Genomic DNA, 13,210 nt, shown 5'->3' on the forward strand with positions numbered 1-13,210 from the left:
GATTCTAAGACTGTGCAGAAAACCCATTATCGCTGCTTTGCAGCTTTATTTTTCTTTAAAAATTTCCCTAAATTTATTTTAATTTACCTGATTTTTCACTGCTTTTTAAATCAGACTGTCTCTTCCAATTCAACTTTTTTAGCTTTTAGTCTTTCGTTCATCATCAGTTAAGAGCCCTTTGTCCCTTTTAAGATACATAGAATTCACCTCTGATTCTAGAACTGATATTTTCGTTTTTATCTCATCCTGCCTAGGGGTCTTCAGAGTAGTCTTTTTGTCTGTCACATCCAGTGCATTGCTCCTATTTTCTTCATCTTCAATCTCCTGACATAACTCATCACTGCTGATAGAAGACGGTGTAGACTTGATATTATTGACATTTTGTAAAGATTGTAAAACACTAGAAAAACCAATATTGCTTATTGTTGGAAATATGATCTCATATAACGAACATCTGAAAATCTATGAGTGGTGCATTATTTACTGCTAGAGTGTTACTTCCTAGGCATACCCAATGTCCTAATCGTCTAAATGAATAATTAGGCCTATATGGGGGTATTTCATTTTGTTACATAATATTTAGGGGGTGTTACAACATTTGTTACAAGGGGGAGGGGTATCTAAATTTCCCCAAAAATGTGTTACGTAATATTTGAACAGCCCCTAAGAGATCCATTTTCTAAATTTGCTATACGGTTATTTCTACGTCTGGTACGCACTGAGTTGCTGGGTATGACCCTTCCAGAAACGTGTACTTTCCCATATTTTCTTGCAACATCCTAAACTCTACATAAAACCTAGGGCTCAAAATCTCTGATGTTTTCAGAATAAATAAATCTAAATAGAGCTAGCAATAAGAATATTGCTAGGCTCCCACCTAAACCATATCTTTTGCGATTGCTTTAAACTTTTTCCACGACCTAAAGATATTTGAAATTTGAAGGGGAACTGCTTGAGTTCCATGGAACATCAAAAGAATTTCCTGACAATATCCTTCAAATATATATGTTAAATAGCACAACAAAGGGCCCCTATTAGCAATGGTGTCAGTGATGTGCATCATTGTATATAACAGTTTTAAGTCCGTATCATTCCTCAAATTGAATTACAAATTTTGAAAAGCACTTTTTAGCAATTTTTAAAGCAACCCCTTCGAGAAGCACCATAACACGCTTCAAATATATTAAGGGAAGGATACTACGCAAAACTGGTATTACATCGAAGCCAGTCATGCCATTCATTCCCTTTCCAGTACTTCCTTTGGTTGACTGATTGAGGAATTCTAGTAACTTCATATGGTGGATGGAAATAATGAAGCTGATTATCAATGTGACTGGTTTTAGTTCGTATGTACCATACATCTTGATTGTAACAAGTGTCACACTATGCTTTTACCAACTGTGTTGGTACCCTAAGATCAACGTAATGCAAATTATCAATGACGAAACCATGGAAAATATTGAAACTGCTTAATGCCAGCAATGGTTTGGACCTTTTACACCATTGATAGTTGATCCAGTTTGCAAAGCATGACGTGAATCATTAACCATGCCTTTATGCGTTCTACTTGGGTGTAGGTCACTATAAGTACTCTATAAGTACTTTCGGGTATAAGTCACTTGAAATACTGTTTTCTCATTCCACAATCTTCCCTGGATCTAGGCACCAAGCACAACCATGTTCACCATTGAAGTATCTCCTATTTCGAAGCATACATCGTGCTGGACTATCACGGGATCTAGCCACTATAGAAACTTCAAATTGGAATCATTGTATGCATCAACTAATGTTTCCAGAAATGTATTCACTACTGTCTAAGGTGTTGCCTTTATAATTGCTTTTAGACAATACCGGCACAGCGCTCATGTACTCCAGCAGTGGTGTATGCTTGAAATTATTTGCCTTTATCAGGTGAACCTAGTTTGAACAGATGCATACTCATCAGGGGCCAAGAGAAGCTGCGAAATAATATCCTAAAAGCTCCAATATCAGTCGGCAGTCATTTCACAGACCATCTCCAAGTGAATGACCCTGGTTAGTGCAACATGTGAACAGGCACACATTGCATTTTAACTGTTGATTCATAGATGTCCAGTAAAATCAAATGCAGTAAGTAGCTGAGAAAAAAGTATCAATCAAATTCAACGATGCTAAATGAAGTGCAGTGGTTCTAAGGTGAACTGAATGAATCACTACTACCTTTCCTCAGACTCTTGAGAGAGGCGGCGAATCGGTTATTTCTTTTGTCGAATTGGCATTCATTCAGTTTTTTCTGCGTGTTCCTGACACGATACATCAACGAGTTTCCATGTGCAAGTTTCGTTCATGCTCATTCCATTCAATTATATTGAAATTTCTTTAGAAAACTGCGACTGCAGCCAGATCTTTACCAAATTGCACTGCTGGATGAAGCGACACATATTTGCAGCTCAGCATCGCATAAATCATCCCTTTCATTGGTTTTACATCTGTTATTGACGATAATTGTTGGTAATGCACTGTACCGGAGATGAAGTAGTGCCTTTTATATGTGAATGTTGCATAACTTCATCTTCCAATGTGTTCCAGGAAAAATATGATAATTTCTCGAATCAAATGTTAATTTGAATTTTGATTCCGGTTGTTGAAAAAATTGAGCTGTCTCCAGCTTTTTCAATAAGTTTCTGTTGATCATTGAACTGGTAGTTTCTAACCCTTTGTGATACTGTAATATTTGTGTATAGTTAGCCTCGTTGGACATTGCATTTATACCAGGTTTCTTCGCCTAAAACAGATCATAGTTGAATGCATTATTTCGCTTGAAATCATATAACAGTGAGAATAGGGATTGTTAGACGATTGTTGTTATCCCCCTTGAACTTGGACCTTGGGGCCTCTCTTGTATTGGCCCTTGCTGGGCGAGATTAACACATTTCCCACTTTCAGCCCTGTAAGTAGATTCTTGTCGCTTGGACCTTTTCTCTCGCAACAATGGATCTTCAATGGACTCATGTGTAGCACTATTCTGAGACTCTTTTAGACTTGTTACCCCAAGCTTGTATCACACATTACAAAAACAGCTTATTGTATCATCCTTGCTGGACATTTGTTGAGCCTAATTCCTTAAGCCAACATCAGAAAGTGTGAATGGATATGTACATATATCACTAGAACAAGGTACATTTGCAAGAATTTGAATCAAAGTAGCATAAGACTACGATCATGTTTGACATCAATCCTAAGCACATTAGAACCATATTTTCTCATGAAACAGGCACCATGGCTTACTAAGCATAATACTGTAGGGAGGAAATATACTTCATCCAATTAATGACGACATGGGAGGGCATGGTATCTCTCCATTCCTGATTGACAGTTCTATCTCATTATCATTCTCGATCACTTCGAAATAATATGAGACTCAAAGCCTGGTGTTACGAAAAAGCCTCGCAGAAAAAATGAAACCAGCGATGAGATATACAATACATTTCATCATCTATTCATAATTCTTGTGCACACACTTTCTTTACAGCTAACATAGATTTATCAGTTAGTATTGCATCAACCGATTTTCTGTTAATCTACCAAAATTGCTAGAATTCCTCCATCCAACTTTATGGAGGATGTCAATTACTGGTACCCCATATCTATAATCCATTGCATTAGTAGAAACCGAAAATGGGTTGAGTGTGCCTTGAATATAACAGTACCTTTGAAATCAGCTGTTTATCAGTTAATCTCATACTTAGGATCGTAGGATGGTACTGGCATTTTCTAATGCTTTGGGACCTTCAAAATGTGTTTCCTATAGTCTATAAGTAGTGGAAAGGTTTTGCTTAGGTGTTGTATGGAGCATTGGCCTTCCGACGCCCCATGTGTAACTGATCGTAGAAGGTTGATGTGATGTATTTTTTGTTCCCCTCACCTCCGGTAAGACTTAATGAAATATAGATATAGATTATGGCGAGGTGCATCTTTTATTTTCATCACTACAAGACGTTTCGGCCGGCAAGCCTTCATCAATTAAGAATTTATGATTATCATCTTGGTAAAAAGTTTTCCAGACATCCATTTAACTGTAAGTGTTAGAAGTTTCAATGCAACCTTTATTTTAAATGCAAAGCAGTTAATCTTTCATGTTCGAATTGTGATCCTAAATCTAGGTTAACCATACCGTTTTACATGCTGATAACTTGCATTGCTAGTTGTATTTATACAACCTGGGAGAACAATGTGTGGCACAATGATAACGTGAAGTTTCAATAAGTATCAGTCTTTTGCCACATTAAGGCCATGTGATATATTAGTTTATATTCTCCAATAAGTTCCCTAAAAAGGGAATTGCATTGGGGTGATTTTGAGGAGCAATTTATGTGCCTGATTTCTGCAGTAATGTTTTGGCTCCACAAGTTGATAAGTTTCATCTAATCTGTGTGTTTTACCCCAATTAGGGTGACCTGCCATGCAGACTTTAAATGTAGAAACATTGTATATGGATTGCATTTTTTCAGGAATGATGAATCTTACAGTAAGAACCAATTTTGAAATTATCGAAATACTTGTGACATTCAGAACCACCAGATACTCCACCATCTGCAATCCATTCTCATGTAGATCGTTCATGATGTTCTGATACAAGGTATGAATGAAAGTTGGAATTGGATTAGAATGCGACAGCTTTGTCTCTTCTTCTTGTAAAATACTATGGAAACATCTTTAATGAGGCTCATACCCACATCCAATTGTTGCACAGGCAAAAAGAGCAAACTATATTCACAAAAAAATTGAAACTGATGCAGAACAATTATATTCATTTGGGAGGGGAGTGGGTGGGCCATGAACGGTTGAGATGAATGGTGTTCACAAACTTGGCACTGTGCGTCCCATGATAATTTTGCAGGATCCTGCAAGCTGTTTTGCTCAGGGTGCACTCATTCCATATAACCAAAATGGGGTACCGGCACACTCACCAATTCTGTGTATCATACATAGATTTTGAAAAATTATCGTAACATTTTCCCTGCAGTATTCAGTCTTATTACTCTAAACATAAACACACTAACCTGACTTAAGCCGTGTGCGCATCGTTTGAATTCCTCACCATGTCCATCATGCTTATCAACGACATGGTTGGCAGTATTGACTTCCTTTTGACTAATACCATTTCTGCATCACCCTCACTGTTCGAAGCCACCGGCGAGAGGTGATTTGAAATGACTTTGTACATTCCGCAAGACTCAGTTTTTTTTTCGATTTGCTTTATATTACTCCTAAATAAAATGATACATGTAATTTTCCAGAGCCTGGTACCTTTTAAAATCGGTCTTGGTGATCTACCCTCATTTATAAGTTGACTGCAGTCTGCTTAGAGAATTTTGTATAATTCTTATTATTTCTGGATAATACCGTTTGATATATGCCATGCATCAAAAAGTGGGTTGCATTTGTCATTTTTTGTTGTAAATATTTCTTTACTTGAACGTGTCAATTGTGGGTTACATCTAAAACTCCTAGTTTATTTGCATTTTGGGCAGTCCAGATATTTGTTCAAAATCAAAGTCTATCTCTGTCCTAAGGCCTCCTGCTGCACACATCCCATAAATGTGGAGGCATCAACGTGGTGAGGGATGAACCCGGAGTTGGGGTAAGGTTCCTTCACCCAACAACTAGAAGATGGCAGGGGCAATGTTTGTTTCTTAACCCTTTTTGGGACATATGTGTGGGGGAACTGACATCAAATGGTTGCCAGTCGTCACGAAAAGGTCGAAGGTATGAAGTAGAACCAGTGGGAAGCACATCTTCAAAGGCGTGCTCCCACTGGTTGTGGAGCTTCATAGTTGCTGCTCCAACTGTTGCCAAAGGTATGCCTTCATGTCAGGGTTTTGCCCTTACCCAAACACTTTCTGTATTGTACAGTTTTTTATACAGAAGTGGTATTACTTCCACCCAATAAATTAGGTTGAGGGCTATGTGGTCACACAGTTAGCCTAAATGATCGGTTTGAAACTGTAAATTTCACCAATTATGTTTGATGTTTTCTTGAAGTCCAGCACTATAGAGCATGTGTGCAATGTCACTAACTGATCAGAATGAACTATAGGCAAAATAGTGTAACATCAATAATGCCAGAGCCCATATTCAAGTTCCTGTGTGCATGGACTCTTATTTGTAGCAAACTTTATCAATATGTAAACTGCTGGCCTCTTATAGGACGCTAATTACTGCTAATCAGTGATAAACCCAGTTGTGTTGTGTTGACATAAGCCTATCATATACAAATGGTTCGAATTTCGCACTAGCAAATGATGTAACCTGCCAGACAGTTTCCTTTCACTTTGCAAATGGTGAAAGTTAGAAGATGAGCAAATCTGGAAGTGTCCCATGACTTAGTGGCTAAAATCACAACACTATAAAATACAATGGACTTTGTCTCATTGAAAGGACCTCAAAATAACTTTTAAAAGTGTACAGGTATTAAATATCACAATGTTGCTTCTTCCGACTGTGAAAGTTACAAAATAAAAGTGGTCTTGGACAAAAAATTACAAATCACAACTAAGTAAAATGCAATGGTTTTTCATTGGAACAGAACTGAAAATGTACTATACACATGCAATTACAACAATTTGAGAGTTTAAAACGGCTGTAGTTTCAATTTAAATCTTTAGGTTCTTTGCCTTCATCTAAAGATTTAGGTCCTGCTCATATCTTAAGCTATTCATTATTGGAAAAATTTGATCTAACTGTTGGCACATTCGAGCAAAGCTACCTGCTACATCTCCTTGCTTTTCAGTACACTTACAAGTATAACATTGGCATCTGCCATAGGAGACTTAGGGATAGAAAAATAATTAAAAGCAGGCACTGTATTAGGTGGCAAAATTTTGATGACTTTTTGAAAAGATTCCATGTTATGATGTGAGAGTTGACTCATTACAATCATCATTCAGACTGAGGTCAATGATTAACAGCTGTTAGCCATCATCAGGCGTACTGATGTACAGTAAGCCTGATGATAGCTAACAGTTGTTAGCCGAAGCGTCGCTCCTCAAATATAATCATTCTGATATAGAATTTTTCAATCTTGGCTTCCTTATTGTGGGATTTCTCTCGTTACCTTCTCCGATGCAATTCTGCGATATGGGCGTTGGTGGATTGAAGGATGCCCTTGTACATCGATAAATGTCTAAATGTCGGAATTCGGAAAGTAAGTGTCCAATCTATGCTATTCCTTATTTAGGGTTTTCTGTTTCTTCACAGAAAACCCTATTGAAATTCGCGTGATTATTATTATTTTTTTTTTCCCTTTTCCACATAGTTTTTGTTAAAAGTGTAAAGGCTTCCTTACTGCTGTCGCCGATACAATCCGTATGATGTCCCTCAGCTCACTTCAATCTCCAGATACTGCATGGGAATTTTGATAAATCCACGTTATAAAGGCACTGTCGAGCCGTAAACATCGGAAATTTGGCTCCATTCAATTAGTAGCCATGTTGTGTTTTCTTACCGATATTTCTCTCTTCTTTTCGAGGAAGAGCTATCGAATTATTCCCTCTCTTCTCCACAATCAATTTCAAAGTCAATTTTATGAATTTATTGCTCAGCGGGTCCGAGTCCAAGAGTTTACGAGTCCGGCGTTCGCGTGTCTGACAGGTTTACGGGCATTTGTTTGTTACCTCTTTAATATTTTTGATTTCTTGTTATTCCGGTTATTTTATTTAAGTATATTGCTGATCAGTTCATGTTACCAAAAGCGTCAATAAACAGACTTTGAATTGATCAAGTTTAAATCAAGGTCGTTGAGTCGCGGAAGGCTACTAGAATTACGTTCGTCTTCGTCTCAGAGAGAAAACAAACGACAGAAAAGTATCAGGTGATTATCGATAGCCTACAACGGTACACACAGTTGACAAACAGTGTTAGGCCTGTGCCGGTTGGTGCGTTCTGGGACTAAATATACTGGTTGGTCAGTTGGTTCGGTTGTGAAGTGTGGAAGCTAAGATTATAAGAAAGCCTACCGGTATTTATTTGTCTATAGGCCTATTATATAGAAGCCAATACCATTTTAAGTACGTAGTTGTTAACCGCACGTGACTGTACGGTGATCTCCACAGGTTAACCGCGTACGTGAGGTCCCTACTAAGTCTATAATGCCATACGTGAGTTCCTAGTAGCCAATACCATTTTAAGTACGAAACTGTAACGCGTACGTGACTGCACAGGGGCTTGTAAACTGGCTTGGATTTTACTTCCGGGTTGTTGATAATCTCGCGAGAATGGCGCTAAATTTAAACTGCAAATAAATTCAAAATATCACAGAAATACCTCGTTGATGTTGTTTATTTATCCACTATAGAGTTTCGATAAACAATTAGCTGTTAAGGATCAGTATCAGCGGGCGCGACGCCTTACTATATTAAAATAACAAGGGATGAAACGGCTTCGCTTTTGCCTGTGACCGTATTGATGCGGCGGAAACCACTGCGCATGCGCGGCAACTTTCCGAAAGGTTAAGATCGGTTCAAGTTCAATTGATTCTTCTCAAAAACCTATGTCAAGCCAAGGCAATCACACTTCCAAGGAAATTATCAATTTTTGAATTGATGTAGAAAAACTATAATGTGTAGTTTGATTGACAGCTCACTAGCGCTCGGAAGTTGCCGCGCATGCGCAGTGGTTTCCGCCGCATCAATACGGTCACAGGCAAAAGCGAAGCCGTTTCATCCCTTGTTATTTTAATATAGTAAGGTGTCGCGCCCGCTGATACTGATCCTTAACAGCTAATTGTTTATCAAAACTCTATAGTGGATAAATAAACAACATCAACAAGAGGTATTTCTGTGATATTTTGAATTTATTTGCAGTTTAAATTTAGCGCCATTCTCGCGAGATTATCAACAACCCGGAAGTAAAATCCAAGCCAGTTTACAAGCCCCTGTGGTGACTGTACGGTGATATCCACAGGTTAACCGTACGTGAGTTCCCTACTTACGCCGTACGTGAGTTCCTAGTAGCCAATACCATTTTAAGTACGAAATTGTAACGCGTATGTGACCGTACGGTGATATCCACAGGTTAACCGTACGTGAGTTCCCTAAAAACGCTGTACGTGAGTTCCTATAATCTGCAAACGCGCATGCGTAAAAGAATAGAGTTTGGGTTAGGTGAGGCTAGGCTATTTGTAAATCAAATTTCATCCACCCACCAGTTACGTTCTGTGGCACAGTGGGTAAATCACTGGACTACTACTGGATTTTTTTTTCGTTTGGTTTCGAATCCCAATATTGCAAGTCTGAGCGTCAACGTACTCACATATGGCTAACCTGTAGATATCACCGTACAGTCACGTACAGGTAACAACAGCGTTTTAAGTATTAAGTGAGTACGACAAGCCTACCATGCCTATGTACTACAAACACAACTTTTTCCCTCTCGTCGGCCCTACAGTGATGTTACTATAACTGGTGCCATTATAATATGGATAGGATTTGGTCAGGACTAGCCTAAAGTCTAATTCAGTCTATGTACTAATTCACTCGATAGGCCTATTTTTAAAACAATACAGTGAAATATTCACACGCAGAAAGGCTAATTGATTTGAGCCATGTGATTAAGTTTGGCCAGGCCTTCTCTGACCTGCTGACATTAATAGTCAAACCAAAACGTTCATGTGGTCACGGCTTGTATTACCAGAAATCATTGTAGGCCTGTACATTTTGCTGTTCGTAGGTTTGGTATACCGATTTCTCCATTCTTGACTGATAAGTGTACGGTACAGCTGTACGCATTATATAATTGTTCCAATGGGAATAGGGCCTATTGATTGGGCTTATTATTTCCTGTTATTTCCTGCTTTAGAGTACTGAAATAAACCTAATGTTCATTCAAATATCCAACATCGGTGAAAGTTTGATTAATACTGTATACATGTACTGTAGGTTTTCATGTTGTATGAATATTTTGCAGTTCAAATGGGTATGATGCTAAATTCCAATGTCAAACGCATGAAGTTAGATGGTCAAGGACAGTCAACACCAAGATATCTCTCTTCGACCGATGTTGTACCATAGAAGATCTGATTCTTTCAATTCAAGGAAAGTGATTCAACACGATCGACATAACACTGGAATAGGTTTGCAGTAACTAACGGTTCATTTCATTTAGTCCTATGTACTTTTTAGCCAATTTGGATTTGATTGTAATTGAAACTCTGGAACTGTTAACAAAATACAAGTAAGACAAGTTGAAAAAACACAAGTTATGCTTAATTCTCATGTTCAAATTTAATTCAAATTTATTTTATTACATCATATTTACAAAGCATATCATTGGTTCATACAGTAATAAAAATTAGGGCAGAACAAATATTATTACAGAAACTCCAAAAAGGCAATGAATTTCTATGACTAAATGAACATTATTTTTAGCCCACTTGGGACTTTAGTCCCAGCGGGCTATTGCGTTCACTTTTCGTCCGTCGTCCGTCCATAGACGGAAATCAGTCATTTTAGGAAGTTTTGAAGACGCTTCAATGTAATGTCTTGATATTTGGGTTTCACATGTATCTACCCTAGACACATCTTCAGCTCAAAAACTGGCCCTGTCAGAATCAAGATGGCCGACTGGCAGCCATTGTTGTTCGCCAAAATCAACACTTTTTACACATTTTTGAACTTTTTGAAGGAAATTTTGAAGATGCTTTGATCAATTACCTTGATCTTTCCGATATATGTGAATGCCCCTGGGCCCATCAGCATAACAAAAATTGGGATACGGACTCAAGATGGCCGTCCTATGACCTTTTTTAGTGCCCAAAAATGTCAATTTTGGCCCGAATTCTGAGTTTGCCATTTCTCATTGCAATTTGTGATGGGTATTCTTTGAAAAGGGATGTTTTATACCTTTGATACCTGAATTGTTACATTGTTGAGCATTTGGAACCACTTCCCAAGTGGGCATGGTGTCCCTGGACCCCTAGTTCTAATAACTCAGATCAAGAGTGACTCTCCCGTTTATTAGGAAATACATGCAACTAGTGGAATAGATTTGATTTACACACATGTTGCAGGTATCAATTGTTTATCACTGTAGAATTTGTAATCCATAAAAGCCAAAATCAACATCAGCCGGAAACCCAGACCAAATAAATTCATAATTTATTGATTGAATCTACACTACAATATATGTGTTTATTCAAATATTTCAATAAAAACATTAACTTCTTAAATCTAATCTATTCTAAATCATAATACGTTCTTATCTGTGAATTCACTCAATCTATCGGCTCAGCAGGTGCTTAAGATGAGTTCTTAATAGGACAGATCCATTTTTAAGGATGGTGATAATGCAGTATCATGATGTTTGAATGCCAAAATAAGTGCCTGGTCAAATATATTAATATTTGTGATTGTACATCCGCGTATGTTCGGTTTCATAGCTGAAAGGTTCGAATCTGTCAATGCATTTTATTCTATGTATCGATATTTCAATTTACTACAATTCCCATCATTCTGAATGGCTTTACAGAAAACCCGTCATCGCTGCTTTGCAGCTATATTTATCAATTAAGATTTTGACAGATCGACATCAGGTGAGTCAACGTTTCATCTCCCACCGTTTCCACCAACGGTCATGTTGCAGACATGTGGTGACACTGTGTCAGCCTTTCCGTTAATGTCGTAGCACGACATTTCCACACCAGTGCAATAACCTTAACACCCATGCACCCATACTTGCTCAGGCATGGGTTTGGTTCAACGAAACATTGTGTAGCGTCTGGTATCGGTATGGCAACTCGTGCTGGTACTACCAGTTTGCAAAATGAAGTGATCGAAAAATCTTTACCAGCACAAACCGGTACCTTTCGCAAAATGTCTGGTTGGGGTTTTCATAAACTAATTGGGACTGACTCATGGAACTCTACAGGGCCCTCACCACATTCAAGACTGCACGATTTGATTCCAAAACGATCGAATATAATGTCCAAATATTGAATGATATGAACAGGAATTTATTAACGCCCAGTGTGAGCCTAGGTGGGTGAATGGCTCCATGAGACAGGTGTCTATCTCTATTTTATTGAACTCTGAAATTAAAACAGATTTCTCATAGGCAAAACCCTTGGCAAACATACCCCAGTTTTCAAGGTGAGCCACTTTGGCCATGGGCTATCTATTAACAATAACACAGGGTTGTGGAGAATATACGTAATAACATACCTTCATTCTATACTCTGTCAACTTTATTTGCTCATGTAAATGCATAACTTTAACGCAGAGACGCATCAAACTTGGACAACATCGAACCATAGACGCAATTTTCTACAAATATAGAAACACAAATATCAATCTTCTATCAAACCAATAATCTCTAAATAAACTATGATTGTCTTAACATATATAATGTTTCGAAACTGTTATAGTAGATGCCTAAATATCCTGAATATCTCTTAACCCTGAATATCTCTTAAAAGAACAAATCTATTGAAATTCAATTTACTATAATTGCATCAACTTAAAACAAATTAAACATTACTCACAAATCGTTGAGCTACACCTAGAATGTTATCTCCAACATTTAACTTGATATTGATACTACACATCTTTGTTACACCATCTTGTGCAAAAATCCACGTCAGCACAAAAAGTAAACTATGACAATTGAAAATAAACTAAACTAGCTAGCACAACTGAGTCGTTCCGGGAACGACTTTTTTTAATAGCACAATAATTTGAAATCAGTTTTAAACCTATGAAAGGTTGAACTATGTATGGATGCCACGTTTTAACATTGGTACAGTCATCAGTAACTATACTGATCACAGCGTTTGTTTAGCCTCTTCTTGTGCATTACTGCTTTATGTAACACACTTCCTGATGGTATTGGCAACGTTTGTGCGTGGGGAAAAATGAACTCAAATTACAACGAACACTAGAAATAGAATACAATATTTAATGTTTATTAAGACATGATAATTGATTATATAGCAATGATATATTACTGAACCAAAACTAACCCAAACCAAATTTCACCCAAGTTATACCAATTCCAATCCTATTATGAACCAAATACCAACTCAAAAATTAACCCAACTAGTTACAAAATATTAATTTTTATTGATGCATTATTTTCTGAATAATTTTATCTTAGAACAAATAAAATTTTGCATACTTGATACTCAACCGTGTCCAAATAGCAAATCGTGCTGTCAAACTCCAATACGTTTTTTCTC

At 37.5% G+C, this 13,210-nt stretch overlaps 1 long non-coding RNA gene across 1 annotated transcript; it reads right to left on the reverse strand.

Moving 5' to 3' along the window:
* Positions 1-4,774: 4,774 nt before the first annotated feature.
* On the reverse strand, positions 4,775-12,301 carry LOC141900904 (uncharacterized). The gene is made up of 3 exons (XR_012618791.1): positions 12,198-12,301; positions 5,043-5,249; positions 4,775-4,954 (listed from the first exon to the last, which is right to left on the reverse strand). It is a non-coding gene; the product is annotated as an uncharacterized LOC141900904 (long non-coding RNA).
* Positions 12,302-13,210: the final 909 nt, after the last annotated feature.

Source organism: Tubulanus polymorphus, chromosome 2 (genome assembly GCF_964204645.1).
Source record: "Tubulanus polymorphus chromosome 2, tnTubPoly1.2, whole genome shotgun sequence".
Lineage (NCBI taxonomy): Eukaryota > Metazoa > Nemertea > Palaeonemertea > Tubulaniformes > Tubulanidae > Tubulanus > Tubulanus polymorphus.